Raw genomic sequence first — 20,513 nt, 5'->3', positions numbered from 1 at the left:
CCTTTTCCTGACATAACCAGCTCTCAAAACTCTCTGCAAACTACTTCGGAATTAAAGTTTCACAATACATGAGGAAGGCTCCTTGATTTTTTTAATCAAATGTATAACCGTTCATTATTTTTCAGTCGTTTTAAAATTCAAAAGTAATTTTTAAATTAAAAAAATATCTGTTTTCTTCCGTGGCCAATGAGGTTTATCTGAGGCGCGATTATTGCTAATTGAAAACTTTTCCCTAAGTAAAACAGGTATTTTATTTGAAAGAAAAAGAAGAAAATAAAACTATCGCCTTTAATCCAACTACCCCCAAATAGTAATTGTTAATATTTGGCTATTCTACCATTTGATCTTTTTCAAATGTGTGCTTTGTTTACTTTAACAAAACTGGGATCATACATTATATACAAACTTATATTTGCCCTTTCCACTTTGTCATAAACATTTTTCTGCATCACTAAATATTAATTAGAAAAAATGTCTAACATCTAAATAATTCTATCATAAAAATGCATCATGGTTCGGGATTTATTAGTGGACACTCAGGATGCTTCCTCTTTTTCTGTTACAAATAAAACTGTACTCTCTGTTCTTATGTTTCCAAAGGCAAGTCTAAAACAGTTGCCAGAGATTCTTATAATGTCTACTGGGTAAAATATATCTACTTTAGATCTCTACCAGCCGCAAGTGTTTTCACTTAAAATCACAAAAAAACACTTGGCCAATTCTGGGCAAAAATATCATTTTATTTTGCATTTGTATGATTCATGGTAAGGACAGACATCTTTGTCACGTTTCTTTGGTTCTTTGTATCTCTTTGGTGAATTATCTCTATGAAGCTCTAGCCCGTATCTCTACTAGGGTACGTTTGTGTCTCCAACTTTGTATGTGTTAATGAGAGTAAGAGTTGGATTTTCTTTAACCAACTGTGGACTAACAAATGCCGTGTCAGTCATTTTACCTCTAAGACTTGGAAGCTTTGAAATCCAAAAAACTTCAAGAGCAACTTTGAAGGGTGTTTGGAGAAACCACCTTAGTGAGGGCTTGGCTAGCTGGCATGAATGCAGGACATAGGATGAGATGGTCTCTCTCTCTCTCTCTCTTTTTTTTTTTTTTACTTTGTAGGACACCCATGAATGGACAGTAGGGAAGAGGAGGAGAGAAATACATAAACTTCTATTCTTTAAAAAACAATTCCCTTTAAGCAGCACAAAATAGACAATAATGATAAAGGGATGCCGTGAAATGTTGCCAGACTTCAAAGGTGTTTCTTAGGGTGATGTTTCACCAGGGTCATGTGGACCTATCACCAGAATGTCTGTGCAGGGGAGGCAAATGAGATGCTGGGGAATGTTCTAGTGAACTGCAAATGGCCATTTGAAATGGACGTAGTGGTAATTACTATTTGTTCTTAGACTTGCTATGTTCCTGTACCAGTTAAGGTACATCATTTATAACTACTGGAGCTAAGTATGTTTTAGAAAGATTATACATAATTATACATTTCTTTATGCGTATGCAAGGAAGGAGGAAAGAAATTCACAGAACTACTGGTGATTATCTGCAGATGATGGGGTTATGAATGTTTTGGGTTTTCATTTTTATATTTTGCTCTATTCTCCAAGGATTCTGCAATGAACACTCTACACTTGATAATAAGGAAAACCCTAATGCTATTCAAAAACTGAACCGCATGCAGTAATCAATAGCAGAAACCACACCTCCCGGGTTCTGTTCTGCCCCCTGAGGCAGGCTGACATTCACAAAACTTCCTGTTTCTATTTGCTTGTCATTTGTTTTAAATTTGATAATGTCAAAGTTAAGGGTCATGAACTAGAATATGATTTAGAATATTTGTAAATAAATATAAAATAAAAGGGGTAGAGCACAACAGTCAGTTGGAATTAACTAAAAACAGACCGTATTTCCTTACCTTTGTAAATGAAATGGCAAGTCATCTGTAATCAGTCGTGATGGGTGACCTATTCATTGTTGAAACTGTTTTCCTTCCCAAGTTCCTGTTAAAACAGAAATCACTGGTTATTATTTATTCACATCTCTACCTCAGCTCCCAAAAAAGATCAGAGCTGCCTATAGGGATAATACAATGCAGTCAGTTTAAACCAAAATAAAGGAAGGACCTAATGATAAAAATGGAACTAGAAGTGTGTAATTTCAGGTTGGTTGCCTTACCAAGTAAGACAGTAAATCCATAACTCATAAAGGAACAATGAGCAGATTTGACCCTATAAAAATTTAAAATGTCTACATGACAAGATACCATAAACAAAGCCAAAAAAATGAACAATGGTTTGCAGCTCATATGACAGGATTAGTGTCTAATATACTAGGAGATGATACAAATTGATTATAAAAGAAACAAGACAAACCACACACTATAAAAATAAGCAGAGGATACGAACTGGAAATATATATCACCAATAAGCCTGTGAAAAGGATAAGCCCCATTAGTGGTAAGGGAACAGGAATTAAAATGACTGAGATGCTATTATCTGCCCATCAGGTTGGCAAACATTTCAAAGATGGTAGACATCCAGTGCTGATACGTATGTCAAAAAACAGGCAGGCTTCCTGCACCACTGGATTGATGCTTCAACCTTTTTATAGAAAGGAATGTAGCAATGGTCCTTCAAATAGTTAATGTACTTACCAAGTTTGGCCCAACTTCTAAGATTCTTTCCCAGAGAAATACAAGTACCAGAACTTTAAAGATGTTTGGATAAGGGTGTTTATTCCTGCTTGGGTTATGATAGTATGATTATAGTTCTATCATATTCTCCTGTGTTTCTTTTTGGTTTTTGCCTTAAAATTTCCATAACAATGATGGCCAGTGTATAATGTATGTATAACAGTGTCCTTGTGAAATGTACTCTTTGTTTTTAGAAGTACCTTTTCTTTTCTTATTGAATAATTTTACTTTTGGGTTCCACTGTGGTTGATGTACACCACTTCTGTTTTCCTTTTATTTGCATATACTTGGCATATGCAAATAATGCTTATCCTTGTCCATTTCTTTAACTTTTTTAGTTGTCATTTTGTTTTATCTGTGTTCCTTACAAATAACTTAAAACCGGGTTTTTGTTTTGTTTTTGCCAATTTAAAAGTCTGTCATTCGAAAGTGGATTTAAACAAATTCACATCTATTGTGTTATGATTAGATTTTATTTATTTTAGAGAGAGAGAGAGTGAGAGGGAGAGCACATGAGCAAGGAGAGGGGCAGAGGGAGAGGGAGAAGCAGGTTCCCCGCTGAGCAGGGAACTCTATGTGGGGCTCGATCCCAGGACCCTGGTATCATGACCTGAGCTGAAGGCAGACACTTAACCGACTGAGCCACCCAGGTGCCCCTATTGACGTATGATTATATTTGGTTTGCTTCCATCATATTTGTTTACTAGTAACTACAATTTATTGTTACATTTACTTTTACCCATTTCTTCTTTGCTGGATTAGCCAAATCATAATTCCATTTTTTCCTCCCAGTAACAAAAACATTTTATTCCATGTATATCTGCTTAGTTATCATTCTATTTTTAAATCATTAAGAAAATCTATGCTTTCCTATCAGCTCCATCAGGGTCTGCCTCTGCAGAGAGCCACCTCACCCGGGCGATGGCCTCCCTGGGGTTGCCCACATCCCGTGACTGAATGATGGGGCAGCTGCCCACCAAGTTGGGCCGGCTTCATGGGTCCTGCACGGGAGCCTGGCTTCTCCCTCTGCTTGCCCAGCTGTGCTCCCTCCCTCCTCGTTTCAAAGGTTCTCTTCATCTCCATAGATGTGCCTCAACATGGCAGAAATGTATTCTCTTACGGTTCTGGAACCTGGAAGCCCTAAGTGAAGGTGTCAGCAGGGCCAAGCTCCCCCTGAGGCTCTGGGTAAAATCCTTCCCTGCCTCTTCCTGCTTCTGGCCATTGAGCCTCGTCGTTCCTTGGCTTGCAGCTGCATGGGTCCTGTCGTCAGGGTTCTCCCCGTGTGTCTGTCTTCACACAGCGTTTTCCTCTTCTTATAAGGACACCAGTCACATTGCATGAGGGCCTAACCTCATGACCTCATGTTAACTTGGTGACATTGGCAAAGGCTCCATTTCCAAATAAGGTCACATTTGCAGGTACCAGGGGTTAGGACTTTAACATATTTTTGTGCAGGACACAATTCAACTCATAACACAGGTGTGGACCTCTACTAAGTATCTTGCACCCAAAACTCTGTTTCGTTGCCTGTTTCCAGAGAAACCAACCCATGACATCTCTTCTCTCTTCCTCATCCACAGGAGGTATTTTAGAATTTTTTTACTTTCTCACTGTTTCACTTTGAACTACTAAATACCTCGTCTTAATCCACATGGCTCTTCTGTTTGAAGAAATCCTCAGTGAAAAGTTTATAGTTCGTAGTCACATTCTCATCATTTCTTTAGACTTGATCATTACAAGGTTCCTTGCTCATCATTGTTTCTTTGAATCTTCATCTTCCCCTATCATGACACTTTTTTCTGACTCAATTTCATTTGGTTGGAACACATTTCCTCAGCAATGGCTCATCGATGGCCCACTTCAGTCACTCCATAACCAAAAATGTCTTTGTTTTGGCCTCATATAGGACTAGATTTCTCGGCTTCTTAGCTCATGTATATCTTTATTTATCACACATAAATAAATATATCTTTATTTATAACACAATGATTTATCAGTGTATCAGTATATAATTATCAGGATTCTTAGCTCAGTCCTTTTCCTTCAACTTTCTATAAATACGGCATTGCTGTGTTCTTGCTTCCAGCTTACAGGTGAGTAGTTTCATGCTAGTCTGATGCCCCTGCCCTTGGTAACTTACTGGTTTTCTCTGTCTAGAAACCTATGAGAGTTTTCTCTCTCTCTCTTGTTAATGGAAGTAGAATTAACACACAGTGTTTATTATAATAGTTTCAGGTTTTCAATATAATGACTCAGCAATTCATATTTCTCAGTGCTCACCAAGGTAAGTATACTTTTAATCCCCTTTATCTATTTCCCCCATCCTCCCACCCACCTCCCTTCTGGTAACCACCAGTTTGTTCTCTGTATTTGTCTATTTTTTTGTCTGTCTTTTTGTTTGTTCATTTGTTTTGTTTCTTAAATTCCACATATGAATGGAATCACATGGCATTTGTCTCTCTCTGTCTGATGTATTTCACTTAGTATTATACCCTCTAGGTCCATCCGTGTTGTTGCAGATGGCAGGATCTCATCAATTTTTATGGCTGAGTAATAATCCATTGTATAAATACACCACCTCTTCTTGATTCACTAGTTTATCAGTGGATACCTGGGTTGATTCCATATCTTGGCTATTATAAATAATGCTGCAATAGACAAAGGGGTGCATATATATTTTCAAATTAGTGTTGTTTTCTTTGGGTAAATATCCAATAGGGGGATTATTGAATCATATGGTAATTCTATTTTTAATTTTTTGAGGAAACTCCATACTCTTTTCCACAGTGGCTGCACCAGCTTGCATTCCCACCAAAGTGCATGAGGGTTCCTTTTTCTCCACATCTTTGTCAACATTTGTTATTTCTTGTGTTTTGGATTCTAGCCATTCAGACAGGTGTGGGCTGATACCTCATTGTGGTTTTGATTTGCATTTCCCTGATGAAGAGTGTTGAACATCTTTTCATGTGTCTGTTGGCCATCTGTATGTCTTCTTTGGAGAAATGTCTATTCAGGTGCTCTGCCCATTTTTAAATTGGATTATTTGGGTTTTATGTGTGTTAAGCTGTGTAAGTGCTTTATATATTTTGGATATTAACCTTTTACTGGACATATCATTTGCAAATATCTTCTCCCATTCAGCAGGTTGCCTTTTTGTTTTGTTGATGGTTTCCCTTGCTGTGCAAAAGCTTTTTACTTTGGTGTAGTCCCAACGGTTTAGTTTTTCTTTTGTTTCCCAAGAGACATATCTAGAAAAATGTTTCTCTGGGAGACATCCAAGAAATTACTACCTGTATTTTCTTCTAGGAGTTTTATGGTTTCGGGTCTCCCATTTAGGTCTTCAGCCAATTTTGAGTTTATTTTTGTGTATGGTGTAAGGAAGTAGTCCAATTTCATTCTTTTGCATGTAGCTGTCCAGTTTTCCCAGCACCGTTTGTTGAAGAAACTGTCTTTTCCCCATTGCATGTTCTTGTCTCCTTTGTTGTAGATCACTTGACCATATAAGTGAAGGTTTATTTCTAGGCTCTCTACTCTGTTCCATTGATCTATGTGTCTATTTTTGTGCCAATACCATACTGTTTGGATTACTACAGCTTTGTAGATCTTGAAATCTGGGATTGTGATACCTCCAGCTATGTTCTTCTTTCTGAAGAATGCTTTGGCTATTCGGGGTCTTTTGCAGTTCCATCTAAATTTCAGGATCTGTTCTAGTTTTGTGAAAAATGTTGTTGGTATTTTGATAGGGACTGCATTAAATCTGTAGATGGCTTGGGTAGTATGGACATTTTAACAATATTGATTCCTCCAAGCCACGAGCATGGAATAGGTTTCCATTTGTTTGTGTCATCTTCAATTTCTTTCATCAGTGTTTTATAGTTTTTGGAATACAGGTCCTTTACCTCTTTGGTTAAGTTTATGCCTAAGTATTTTATTATTTTTGGTGCAACTGTATGTGGAACTGTGTTCTTAATTTGAGAGTTTCCTCTTTTAACACAGAGTGCAAAAATTCCATAAGGATAGATGTGTCTTTTTTCACTAATCCTGCCAAGTAAAGGGAAACTGACAAGAAGCTATTACATTGAGATCCAATGACTTGACTTAAACCATGAATAATATCTAGGCTATCTAAATGAGGAATGAAAGGACTGCATAACCTTCAGGCGATCCTCCATGAAAATTATTTCTCATAACCAACCTTTTGATAAGAATTGGACAGTGGAGCACTCAAAATTAAAGTCTCTGGCAAGACCCTGGAATGCAGAAATTCTAGTGGCCAAGTAAGGGCATAATCATAAGACTCAGGTCTCCTTAGGAAATGTGTTAACATGTAATCTGATACAGTTAGAACTTATTTTCTTAAAGTATTTCTGACATGCAACAGAGCCAACTGACAGTGTCCTATGGTTAGAATGTTGAGACACTAGCTTAGATAACCACAATATATACCAAGCAATGAGATTTTTTTTTTTTACTATTTAATTGCCTGCCTATCCTTTCTGATATGAAGTATCTGCATTCTGTTAGCTTCAGGAATAAGTAACTTACACACTTTCACAGCCTTCTGCATTTCTGTGCTTTCACTTCATTTGAGGGAAGGAGAGATACTCTCACTCCTTGAGCAACAACTAAGTGTGAGAAGCTGTCACATACATGATCTCATTTAACGCTGCAAATAATTCCTTAGCATCCTCCAATTTTGACACAATGTAGCTGACTATCCTGTAACACCCATGGGAGGTAGACATTTTTTATTTCGCCAAGGCAGGCTCTCCCGCTGTGAGCCCAATCCGTAGAAGAGAAGCCCCCCTTAGTGGGGGGCGGCATGACCACAGAGACTCCCTCCCCAAGCACCTCCACCTCAGCCTGGCTCTGTTGTTCCCTATACCAGGGCTGGGCATCACAACCACCGGGGAGATTTTTGAAAATCCAGATTCTTGGTCCACACAGCACAACAACTAAATCACTACCTCCGTGTGGTGGGTCTGGGGAATTTTCAGCCTGCTTCAGAGGCTTGGGATGATCTAAGCCAGTCTGACTAGTAAAGGCAATAAAGACATTTTACTACTTCAAAAGAGCTGTCAGGATCCAGGGTGGAAAAATGGAAACCCTTCTGGGTATGTTAAAGAGAGGGAACGTGGGCGTGCCTGGGTGGTGTAGTCGGTTAAGCATCCAACTCTTGGTTTTGGCTCAGGTCATGATCTCATGGTTGTGAGATCGAGCCCTGTGTTGGGCTCTGCGCTCAGCGCGGAGTCTGCTTGAGGTTCTCTCTCTCCCTCTGCCCCTCCCATTAGTGCTTTCTCTCTCTCTCTCTCTGAAATAAACTTAAAAAAAGAGAGGAACTTAATACATGGACTTAGTTATATAAATGTGATAGATGAGTTGAAAAGCTGAGCAAAAATGGCAAAGAAATGCAGAGACTCACATCAGCAGGAAGTGCTTTAAAGACTAGAGGCACAACAGAAAGGGGTGTTAACAAAAACCTCAAAAGCTGGAGGTTATCTGTTGGGACCAGACCATTGTGGTGAAGGTTGACTGGTAGAAGCTGGAACCATAGAAGGAGAGGTATGTTTGGAGGTATGTGGAAGACAGTGTCACTGATTGAAACACACAGTGCTCCCCCCCACCCAAGGCAGAGAGAGGGTAAAAACACCCTGGATTCTCCCTTACCCCCTGTACCTGCCAATCCCTGTCTATGGCTTCCATGACGAGCCCACTAAAAACCATCTGACACGAGGAGTCTGGAAATGCGTCCCATAGGGGATGACTGCCCAGTGATACAGAACAGAACAAGAGTGACGTATGGCTCTCCTTGGCAGGATTAGTGAAAAAAGACACATCGGACAAACAGGCCGATGACAGGCCACAGAATGACATATACAACTGTAATGAAAGTGGAAAAGCAGACAGGAGCTAATGATATGCATAAGAAACTTGATTCTCAAAGGAAATGTGGATTTGGAGGTAGGCCAGGAGCTGGTACAACCATTTCTATTTTTATGACTCTGGGGATCTGCAAAGAGCTTAAGTAGATGACTACAAAGTAGCCAGGCTCCTCTGTGGCTTCTTCATCAAGTGTAAGGGGTGAGGCTGTGACTTTAGACAGGTCAAGTCAAGAGGTGGCAGGGCAGAGATGTGATCCAGAGCTGTCTGACTTCAAATCTGTTCTCTCCACGACACCCCGCGCTCTCTCCTAGCTATCGGACAATTAGAAGGCTGTCTAATAAATAGCGCATTTCATTTTTCCGATTGTAAATGCAATCAAAAGCTTAGCCAACAATATTTATTCACATAATTGTTTTCTGTAAAACTTGTTCTACATCAGTGAGTTTCAACCTAGAGGGCATTTCTGAATTTACAAGGTGGTAGGGGAGCTTTCGAAAACTCAACAGTCACTCCGAGTTTTAGATCTGTGACACCTGGGGGCCATATTGGAGTCAGTGACCCTTTGAACCTCTGACTCTCTAGCTACGGCCGCAGAAGTCCTTATTTTTTATTTGCCACAGATGGGAGTCTGCTCCCCACCCAAGGCCAAATGAGGGGGGCAAAACAATGAATTAGCTAATTACCCAACTAAACAGGCCAACCTGTAGACAGATGCAAGAGGTAAGGGGCACTACCCACAAGTCCTTACTGGTCTTCTCATAAAAACAGACACCTCATTAAATGCTGATGGAGCAAAGCTACAAGGACGAATGGGCAGAACACTGAACAGGCCTCTGAAGAGGGTGGAGGTTTAGGCCCATGTCTGCCGTTCACTCTCTGGGACCTTGGGCTCCCATCTACTTCCCTTCCCCCGTGAATCCTGCTGACCCCATGAGGCGGTGCCTCTGAGCTGATGCCACTGCGGTTTCCTGATAGAGCCCCATCTCAGATCCTCCTTGGAATGAGAAGGAGACTCATTCATCATTTGCTCATTATGAGCGCAACGTGCCCTATGGGAATCGATCTTCCGTAAGATAGCCATATCCAAATGCTTTCTTGCCATTCAGGCTACGTATGGTTAACGCGGCCTAGAATATTTCCCTAGAGGGAAAGCAATTAAAAAATATTTGGGGCCTTGGTCATGCCTGCATGCTGACGTTCATCCCTTGTGTTTAAATTATGCTCTTCTGAGTTCACATTTGTTCTCTGCCTGCAAATTAATTCATGCAACCTTTTTTTCATTCTTTCATGTCATCCATTCAATTCATTCATTCATTGAGCTTTACACGTCGGGCAGTGAACTTAGCCTTGGAGCCGTAAAGACAGATCCGCATCTTCAAAGAAGTCACATCAGTAGGAGAGACAGACATGGAGCAAAAACAAATAGGTGCGACGTAGTATGTGTTCTCCTCCGGGTTTTTGGAGGAGGAACTGCCCAAGTCAGCCTTTAGGGAGCCCAGAAAACTCCCATTTCTGCGGAATACTGAAAATGGACTTAGAGCAGCTTTCGGGGGACACATGGTTGAGAAGCAGAGGGTGAGGAAGATGCCAGGCGCCACGGCGGCTTGCTTAGAGAAAGACCCAGCAGCATGAAGGAGCATATTTAACATATTTTCGTGGGTGTGCATGAGATGTTGAAATTGCGTTTTTGTTTTTGTTTTGTTTTTTAAGGAATTTACCCAGAAGCAGCCCAAAGGTAAGGATGTTCCTTAAAGGTTTACCAACAGATTTCCAGATTGCTCATTCTACCTAATGCTCATAAGTCCGTTCAATCCTTCGCCTGAATAAAAACACGCTTGTGTAAATTTATATATATTCACAAAAACCTCAAAAACCATTCTTAGAAAAAATGTCAGCCTTGTAAATAGCTCTGTTGGAGAGGTAAAAATATTGCCAAAACCTATTCCCGATGACGGCACCTGCTCACTATGAATCAAAATGGAGGCCAATCAAAACAAATGGCGGGGCTCTTATATTCGCTCATGAAACACATTCATCCACTCTCAGAATGCATCTCACAAAGTGAAGAAACAGAATAGCCATCAATGGCAAGGACGAAAGGCTCAGCATAAAATGAACTACTCATAATCTGTGTTTCCAACAGAGGTGGTGCTAAAAGGATTCATAGGCCTTTTCAAACCGAGTCTTCCCTGTAACCAGCAGACAGAAGGAAGCAGACCATGAAAACAACCCTGAGGGATGTGTGGTGCCCGGACTGGTGCCATTCACAGAATTTCACGAAAACTCCATCACTGCACACTCCTCCAGCCCCAGTTTCAATTTCTTCAATTTCAATGCACAAGGACGTAGGATGTGTGCATGTGTTTGGTGGTAGTGTTGGAGGGTCAGGGGTCATGACATCTGGGCTTCCGTTTGGCACGTGGGAAAAGGACGGAGGAAGATTTACCAACACTGTTGCTTTATTGGCTTGTTCCAGAGACATCTGGGATAATCACTAAAGGTCTCACACAGCTGGACTTTCTGCCTTGATATAATGCTTAAATTTCTTCTTCCCCACTTTTTGCTAGACATTTGGTACAAGGCAGACTTCACGATACTGTATTTTTACCACATTATAAATGTTCTCATTTTTTTAATTTACCAGATCATGCTTTCTCTCCACATTTTATTTCTAAACTATTCACATCTTTTCCCCCTAAGACTACATGCCAGGAATTATTCAATTGTTACAATAATAACAACTGTGCAAACCGTATGCAAATGTAAAGCCAGTTATGACTGGCAGAAAATGTTTGGCTTCAGAAAGAAAGAACCAAAACCTATTTGTTTTTGCTCCTGCAGCAGTCTGCAAAGCATTTCTGGATCCATTTCGTCTTCTATTGAGAAAGCCAAAGTAACAGATCTCCTGTATGCCCCAAGTGCAAAGGACAGCTGGTGGCTTACCCCAAAGAACTTCCTCTGCACCAGGTGCTTGGGGAAGGGGGGCGGGGAAGGGGTGGGTGCTGTGTCTGTGAGGAGTCTGAAAGAACCTAAAAGGGTGTAGGCAGGACTGTGGCTGAGCACATGAAGGATGCTGCTAAGGGCAGGAAGACGCCCAGCAGAAGAAAAATTCTGTCCAGAAATATTCTATAGTTCCAGGCTTAATGAACTTAAGCAGCACTAAGTAATATGGGAAGTTTCCAATGAGGCACAAATATAAATGTATAGAGACAGGGAAAACATGAGTAATGACATGACCACATCTGACACGCTCCTCACCCAGAACGGTATTCATTTACTCTGACATTTATTCCAGAACTCCTGTATATAAGGCACTTTGGGGAACACATAATGAATACGACGGTCCCTGTTGTCAAGGTGCTTAAAAGGGAAGCCAAAACACAAGCACACGGAAAAATGAGAAAGTCTTTAACAGGATTAGGAGTTAATTCCTTTTACTTGGCTTTGCTTCTAACAAGTATTCAATTATCACAGTCAGAGGGCTCATCTGGAATGTTCTAAAAAATGCAATCAAGAATTAAAAAGGGGAAGAAGAAAAAAAACCCAAGGCCAAGTGATCACAAATCAGCTATTAATCACTGGATATTAAATTTCCCAAGTGTTTGCTATGTGCCTGGTTGTATCGAAGACACACTGGGCTGAGAGCTGCTTTCAACGGACCAACAGCTTAACAGGAGAAGCGAGGGTAGAAGGTGTTGTTCAGAGGCCAGGCAGGGGACAGAGGTCCAGGAAAGAGGTCGAGGCAGGAGTGTGGAAGGGGACTGCTGGTGACGGAGGAAGACCACGCTGACTGAACAGAGGGGAATCAAGGTGCAGACAGCCGTCAGTCCCGGGCTGCACGGCCCTGGGAGCCGGCCACAGCTATCACAAATTAGGGAGCATCTGCTGAAGGCTTTTGAGTAGGAGGCCATGAAGATTTTTTTAAAGTGTTATTAAGAGGAGACAAGATGAAATGGGAAGGGAGGCCCAGACTGAGGGCATGCATCCGGCCAGCCGCTGCTGCAGGGGTCCTGGGGATGGGAATCTAGAAGATTCGGGTGGAGCCAGAGACTCCTGTGTGGTGTCGACGAAGAAAACATCGCCAGAACCTGGCCATCGACTGTGTCTGGGGGAGCATGGTAGTGGAGGGGGGCATCCAACACGACTGAGGTTTCAAGCTTCACTACCCAAGGAAGATGACGACACTTCTAAGACAGCTACCCCTCTGCTCTGCCCTGGTGCTTCTCTCGCCACCCCCATCCCAGCTGCACAATGAACTGACCAGGGAACCCGGCTCCAGATAAACCACAGGTTCTCCACATGGAGAACTTTCTACAGCGTGGAGACCGAGTGGGTCAAGCGGTGCTGGCCTTGGTCTTGTCAAGTCAGGTCCGGCCAGTGCCGGCCAAAGCCACGGATGAGTGGATACCAAAACGGGCAATTTCACCAGACTGCAGACAGACACACAGACAAGGCCCTGCGTTTCCAGGGAGACCAACAGAGAGGTCAACTGCCTGATGGCTGTCCAGCCCTGGGAATCCTGCCATATTCCCCAGCTAGCAGCTGGGTTCTCGAAGGCCCCAGGATCTACCTAACACGTCCACCACTCACTTGAGCTCTTTGTAGGGGTTCTAATCTGAAGAAGACCAAAAAATGTACTCTTGAGGAGTCGGCCACAGGCTTGGCTGAGGTCATCGGCCCATCCTCCACCTGTCACACTCTCCTCTGAGCCACACACTGTTGGGACAGATGGTGACAGCCTGGTGGTCACGGGAACAGGCTCTGAGTCACACTGTCCAGCTTCGACAGCTGTGCGGTCTCCCTGAGTCCCTTAATCCGCGTGCCTCACTTAGTTCCCTCTTCTGAGCAATGAGGCAAACAACAGGGCCTTTCTCCCAGGGCAGGTGTGAGGAGTGATCCACCCGAAAAGCCCCTTCGGGGACCCTGGCACAGAGTACACGCTCCAAAAATGTAGTGTCACTGTCATCATCATCAGCTACCCTCACCAGGACAGGCACTGCGAGACAGAGGAGATCCTGTCACTGTGCTCCTTCCGAACTCCCGGTGGCCACGGAGGTGACCCAGGCCACTGAGGGTCCTGCAGAGTCTGGGCTCCCACGCGGCTCAGGCAGCTGTTCCGCCTGCCTGCCTCCCTCCCTCGCGGCGGAGAGAGCCTGCACGCACGCACGCACGGCTCCCCGCACCTCACATGGCCCTCTCGAGTCTCAAGAGAGCGCACCCCTGCCTGAACCCACAGTGTTTGCTCGCCCTGAAAGGGCCTCTCCGTGAACCCGCGTATCAGTCAAGGGTCTCCCGTCCCTGAGGACTTCCTGATTCCTTCCATTCTAGAAGAACACAGCGCCTCCTGGGCTGTGCCCTCCTCACTCCTCACCCTCCGCCCACCACTCATGTTCTGGTGTTTCCGTGGCCCCAGACTGCGTCTGCCCTCGCTCCTATTAACAGTTAATATTGTAGCTAATCCGTATGGAGCGCTTCCGGTGCCAGGCACACGGGTAAGTCCTGCACGAATTGACTCATGCAATTCTCCCAACACCTCCCGGAAACAGGATTCTGTGCTCATCCCCATTTTTTTTTACAGACGAGAAAGCCGAGGCACAGAGAGGTTACATAACCGGCGCAAGCTCACACAGTAAGCGAGCGGCAGAACCAGGATGGGAGCACGCAGGGCTCTTAAGCACTCTGTGAATGCCACCTATTTTAAGACTTAATTGATCTCCTTCCCTGCCATCTCTGCAGCTCGCCTCCTGCTTCCCAAAGGGATGGATGGTCCCTTCCCTGGCTGCCTTCCCCACCCGTGACTCCGAAGCACCGACTCCCAGCCTTCTGTCCCGTGCACAGCTAAGGGGTGTTCTGTGTTCCTTCTAGCACACCCCTGCCTGGAGGCCCCCCCCTCCATCATCCCCAGTTAGCCTTTTACCTGGATCTTCCCCCTCTTTCTCTCTCGTCTAGCTTTTTACCTTGGGAACAGGAGCCTGTCCGTTCTCCCCTGAGACCCTCCATGACCTGCCCCTGCCGCTCCCTCTGGCTGCAGCCTTGTCTCACTCCCCTTACGCTGAAGGTCAAATTCTCCAGAGACGCCTGCACGCTCCCTGCCCTCACTTCTAGAGGCACAGCAATCCGCCCCACCCCCTACATCCACACCGCACTGTGGTTTCGCCCCTGTGGTTTCTTTCCTGATCTTCCTGGACTTCTCCGAAGCGCTGACTTGAGAGGGTTCTGTACACAGTAGGTTCTGAAATGTCTAAGTGACAAATGACCAGTCTTCCTTCGCTGAGGGCCCCTCTTCCCTTGGCTCCCTGGCATGGCCAACACGGCCATCTGCTTTTCCTAAATCTCTTTCCTGATGTTCTTTACTCACACAACCTGGATTCTGTTTGGGGAGGCAATGTGCCCAGTTTGAGAAACAGGAGAAACTTGTATTCCCAGATGTTCTGGAAATAAGAGGTCGGTGGACGGTGATGTCCTGGGACGTCTGTTGAAGAGGCAAACACAGTCCGCGTGGGCCTTTCTGCCACCTGTCATTTGCTCTTTGCCCTTCTGTCCATGATAGCAGATCTGAGAGAGAGCGTGAGCACAGATTCCATTTTTCCTGGTTTCCTCTACCTGTCCAAATGCATCTCTGTCTCTTTGGCAGGCTCCCTCTTAATGATTCATGTTCCGCGTGGTATTCTGTATTTTTTCTTCTCACTCCTTCTGAATAATTTCTTCCATTCCCAGTGGCTTCAAATGCAACCTACCTGTGATGACTTCCAAATAATGCTGGGTCCCCGATCTTCTTCTTGAGCTCTAGATCTGTTTTCGGTAGCTTTCAGGGTCCCTACAACATCTTACAGGCTCCAGAAATCCTATAAGCTCCAACTTCCATGTCTCATATTCCACCCCACCCAGAGAACACTACCATTTTCCACCTGGCAGTGCAAGCCCCAAATCAAGGGGCCATCCCCACTCCTCCTTAACAGCCCCCACTCTAGTCCATCAATCAAGTTCTCTCCAATCTCCTCAATGGTCATCTTTGGTTCTGATCCTTTCTTGGCATTTTCCCTGCTACCATCTTGAGACATCATTGTTTCTTGCACAGATCACTGCCTCGGCCTCATTAGTCAGCCTTGCTGGGGAACAATCTGGCTAGAGGGATCTTTCTATGATGCAAATCTGCCTCTGCCACGCTCCTTTAAAATGCTGCTTTAAAAAGTGGTTTTCCCGCTGCTTCGGGGCAGAACTCAAAGTCTTCAGCACAGCACAGGACCTCTCCCGACTGGGTCTCTAACACCTCTCTCCCCACGGCCCCCCCACCATAGCTGCGGCCACATGGGATGACTTCCGCTGACCGGCCACCTGCCTTTGCATTCACTGTGGTACCTGACACGCCCCTGCCCCTCTCCCTGGCCAGGCGCTCCTCGTCCTCAAGATGCAGCTCGGGTACCATTTCCTTCCACGAATCCACCCCTGGCCCTCCCAAGTTGGGGCTCACTGCTTCTCCTCTGCACTCCTGGGCTGCCCTGGGCCTGCCCCAGTTGGGACACTTACTGACCCAACTGCCATCATGAGCTGAATTTTCTTTTCTTTCTGCTACACCCTCAGTGCTTTGGGGCAATCCCCTCCATGTATTTACATGTAAATCACAAAACCCAGCAGAGTGTGCAGCTCGCGGACAGACTTTGAAGCTGAAAGTTGGATGAATGTGTCTATATGAGTGTGTCCACTACGCTTCTTAGATAAGCAGCTGCAGGGCAGACAGGATGTTTTATTATCGGTCCTTACACATTAAGTCAATGCTTCATAGATGTTTTCTTCCTCTCCTTTTGGGCACTGGATGACAAATCAATGTTGAGTTTTTTTCCGAGTGATGAAATGAGATGAAAAACAAGGATAGAGATCAATTTGGTATCCCAAATACCTCCAGGAGGTATCTTTATCTTTCCTTCTTTCTTCTTTCCTTCCTCCCTTCTGTTGCTCTTTGAGGTCCATTTCACACAAAATCACAAAGAAAGTAAAAGTGGCCGACAGTCTCCCCATCCTGAGGGGCCCACAGTTCATCTTTTGGAGCATCTTCTTCTAATCTGTTTTTTGTGATGCCCCCATGCTGACTTTGCTCTCCACCTCCTTGCTGCTTCTAGAAACGCACGAGAGGCTGGAACGGGCTGTAACTCCTGTTTCATGGTGATGGGGCAAACATCCTTCGTTCCATCAGAATTCAATACAGCATTAGTCACAAGACAGAATATGAAGACCTCCCCTGTGTCGCAACTGCTCTGAACAGGAGAGACTTCAAGCTGACATGTGGCTTCTCTTGGAGCAAGCTGCTCTTCATCTGCAAACCTCTCCTGGTTATGTCTATGGGACTGCGGTCTGCAAAGCCACCTTACCTTTAAGGGAAGATGTAATTCAAGATTTTTGCTTATCTGTCCACTCTGGCAAAGACTTCTTGTCAGGTGGTGCATTCAGTTCCCAGGAGTGACTCTTAATCTTATTATTAAACTATTTCAATTCCTATCATTTTTAAAGTTGGGGGGGATTCCAAATATTCAGTTTTAGGATATTTCAAATCTCACACACCTGGCAGAGTGCCTCAAAGCTCACTACTCTGCTGATGTCTCAAAACGACACACACCCTCTTTTCTCAGTATCAAGGAACAGGCTAAACCCAAAGTTCAGCCCAACTAAAAGAAATCCAGGAAGGATGGAGCAATGTTGGGATTAGTACCAATCCAAGAGGAAAAATATGTGCCCTTTCCCCAGTGTTAATATGGCTAAGTATCTCTGGAATCCCAGGCTCCCTTCTGCCCTTCAGAGAGCTCTACTTGCGGGGAGAGGGGGTCATCAAAACACACACGTCTCTGTCTTGGCTCAAGGAAAGCACCCTGCCCACCCCCTCCGCCCTCCCACCCCCAAACACAATTCCTAATCCACCTTATGGGAAGGCAGGCAGAGGGGTCTGGGAAAAAGGGATGGCTGAGCCTACCTAAGGACCCGTCTATCTCTGTGGGAGCAGCAGGTGGTGAACGAGACAGACCTGTGAGCATGGGGGATGGGCACGGGCACCTGTGACTTGGATCAACAGTTTCCTGTTTGGCACTTGGCGGGGAGGGGAGGGGAAAGGAGACGCAGATACAGAGACAATCACTCAAACATGCTTGGAATGCTTATAGCTTCAGGATCCCAAGAACTTAATGGTAATGAAGAGCTTAGGCCCAAGGTAGCCACATTTTCTACCCTGCCATGACCCTGGGAAGCTTAGGACACCTTTGTGGGAGTGACAAAAAGGCACCCCTTCTGACTTAGCAAAAGTCCACCTCTCTGTCGAAAATGAGAAGAACATCTCCTCTGGGCAGACTCAGCCCTGCAAAGAAAAAGGACCCTCTTTACCAGCAGGTCCCGGGCTTGGCCGCCGGTATGGGCTGCAAAAGAGCTTCTGTTTGCTCTCGAGCGGGCACCTGTGTAGAACCACACGTGGTGGGTGAGAACCCCACTCTTGCTACGGGCTGCATCCACACACAGATGAGCAGGAGGTGACTTGAAGGCCAGTACGACCAGTAAGCAGGAGCAGTGGGGCCCAGCGGGTTCCAGGAGGTTCAGGCTGCCCTGATTCCTCATGAGGCCAGAGAAGCCACGGAGGACTGGATCATTCCCCAGAAACACACAGATGTGCACCTGCAGGACCTGTGTGCCAGGGGCTGGGGGAGGGGCAGGGCTCAATGTCAAACCCTGGCAGTCTAAGGAGAGGCCCACCTGACATGCGCAGGGTCTGGGCCCGCATCTGGTATGCCGGGAGGGTCCTCCTCACTCACCGGCCTCAATGGGCACCTGCTGCCCACGGGTACCTCTGCCCCAACCAGCATCACCGTTTTCAATTCCTCCAAAGAACCTGATGTGGAAAGGTGGGGCTTTGGATTTAGAATTCTCAGGCTCCTCGGAGTTCTGGGCCAGAAAGGGCTCACCCCTGACCCCTGGCCTGCCACCTTCTCTTCTCCACGGCAGTCCTGTCCCACATCTCTCAGGGCCTGAGGGCTCATGGGTGGACAACCCTGCGGATGTTGCTTCCCATCCTTCAGACCCCAGGGTGTAGTCACTGGGGCATGGCTCCCCCACAGGAGCAGGGACCTGGGAAAGACGCCCTCACAGCAGACTCGGCATCATGAGTGCAGAGAATTCTGGAATGTTGTGGGGTCCTAGGTTCCATGGAGCATGGCACAGAAAGGAGCACATGAACTTCAGCTGGGCACACCCCCTGGGCTTCTCCGACTTGCTGCCCCATGGAGAAGGGGCGCAGCCAGAGAAGGGCCAGAGAGAAGCCCTTTCAAGTACAAGACCTAGGTTAGGTGTCCCAGGGAAGGCTGCCCCTGCCTGGGTTCGAGAGCAATACTACCAAAGAGACCCAGGTGCTACCGGCAGTCACCAAACAGTGTACTGGGTGCTCACACAGGGTGAATACAGGTTGCTCAGTGTGGCGCATGGAAGGGGCATGGAGCCTGGACTCTGGAAAGACTCCTCTGAGGAAGGGGTACCTGCAATGTAGGGCTGTTTCGTATGTGAGGACGCGCAGATGGCAAGGTAGGAAAAAGTCGGAATGTGTTTCAGCATCTGCAAAGGCATGGAGGTGGGACAACATGGCGCCTCCCGGAAATGACCAGTTACGTGTCATGGTGCGCATCTAGGGATACAGGCATGAATCTGGAAGGTTCTGCAGAGAAGGCCTTGTGTGTCATGCCAAGGAAGACTTCATTCATTTTCATAATTGGCATGTGCCCTAAACTGAGTCATCAATGAACACAGGATGTGTGCTACAGATAGTTTCAGTATTATCAATTATACTCCAAATGCGTCTTTAAAATATATTAAAGCCAACCTACTGATGGGCACTGTGGTCCTCTCAAATATAATTTTAGCTGGAGCCCAAACCTTTCCTTAGCTTTAGACGGACACATCCAACTGACAGCTCCCTTCGGGTTTCTCAAAAGCATGTTAAACATAACTCGCTCTGAACAGAACTCAAACACTCTACTCCTGCCCCTTTCTGACCTCCCCATCTCATTCAATAGCCCTTTTTTTACTCAAGTCAGTAAACCAGGAGTCATCTTGGATTTCTCTCTTGCTCCCCTCCCCTGCCCTCCTCCAAGTCCTGCTGATTTCTCAGAAGCATCTCTCCTCTCCATCCTCACTGCTATCCTGATACTAGCACCTTTCGCCTAGACTCATACAACAGCCTCCTCCTGGTCTCCCTGCCAGGCAAGAATGGTCATACAAGAAAATCCATTCAGATCAGTCCCTTGTATAAAATCCTTTAATGCTTTTCTCATTGCATTTGGAGTAAAGTTTAAACTCCTCACCTTGGCCTATAAGACCTTGTAAGAGCTGCTGCCTACCTTGTTTTGCAACCTCACCTCATGCTGTCCTTCCCCTTCCCCTATCCCAAGCAGGTGCTTCTCTACCAGTCAAATTCTCAGCCCCTGGTGTATTTCCTTCCCAACCTTAATTGTACTGGACAATGATTTCATTATCTGTATGTCTCTCTCTCTTTCTGGGGGGTGGGGTGTCTATTTCTTCTCCCAATAATATAAACTCCGGGAAGCCAGGGGATTGTTTCTATTAGCAACTAGAGATAAAATTGTTAAAGAAAGCTCAAAGTCTGGCCCATAGTAGGTGTTCAAGAAATGTTTACCCAGTGAACAATGTGACACCCATAAAAGAAATTCACCACACTTATCATTCTGCAGAATTTTGTTAATTAGGCTCCTTTAACTTAAAAAAAAAAAATCCTTGCTGATAAAACAAGCTCAAAATTAATAAAGGAATCATTATACTTGGAGGAAGTTTAATTCAAATCTGGACTCCAAAAGATTATTTTAAGTATTCACATTGGCTAGTAGGTGGAAATCCATGGAGAATTAAACAAAATCAATCATGGATGCAAATTCATTTATTAAAA

At 44.9% G+C, this 20,513-nt stretch overlaps 1 protein-coding gene across 7 annotated transcripts in view; it reads right to left on the bottom strand.

Moving 5' to 3' along the window:
* Positions 1-20,513, bottom strand: part of PIP5K1B (phosphatidylinositol-4-phosphate 5-kinase type 1 beta) — a 297,690-nt gene that overhangs the window by 183,228 nt on the left and 93,949 nt on the right. For 6 of the 7 annotated variants that reach the window (XM_032427595.1, XM_032427597.1, XM_032427594.1 and 3 more), the window contains one exon: positions 1,928-2,012. The gene's annotated coding sequence lies outside the window, so the exon portion shown is untranslated. Of the gene's footprint in view, positions 1-1,927; positions 2,013-3,613; positions 3,625-20,513 lie in introns of those variants that run through there. The other variant, XM_032427596.1, reaches the window with a different exon arrangement.

The sequence above is a fragment of the Phoca vitulina genome, unplaced genomic scaffold (genome assembly GCF_004348235.1).
Source record: "Phoca vitulina isolate PV1807 unplaced genomic scaffold, GSC_HSeal_1.0 scaffold37, whole genome shotgun sequence".
NCBI classification, from domain to species: domain Eukaryota; kingdom Metazoa; phylum Chordata; class Mammalia; order Carnivora; family Phocidae; genus Phoca; species Phoca vitulina.
This window is presented reverse-complemented; position numbering and strand designations above follow the sequence as displayed.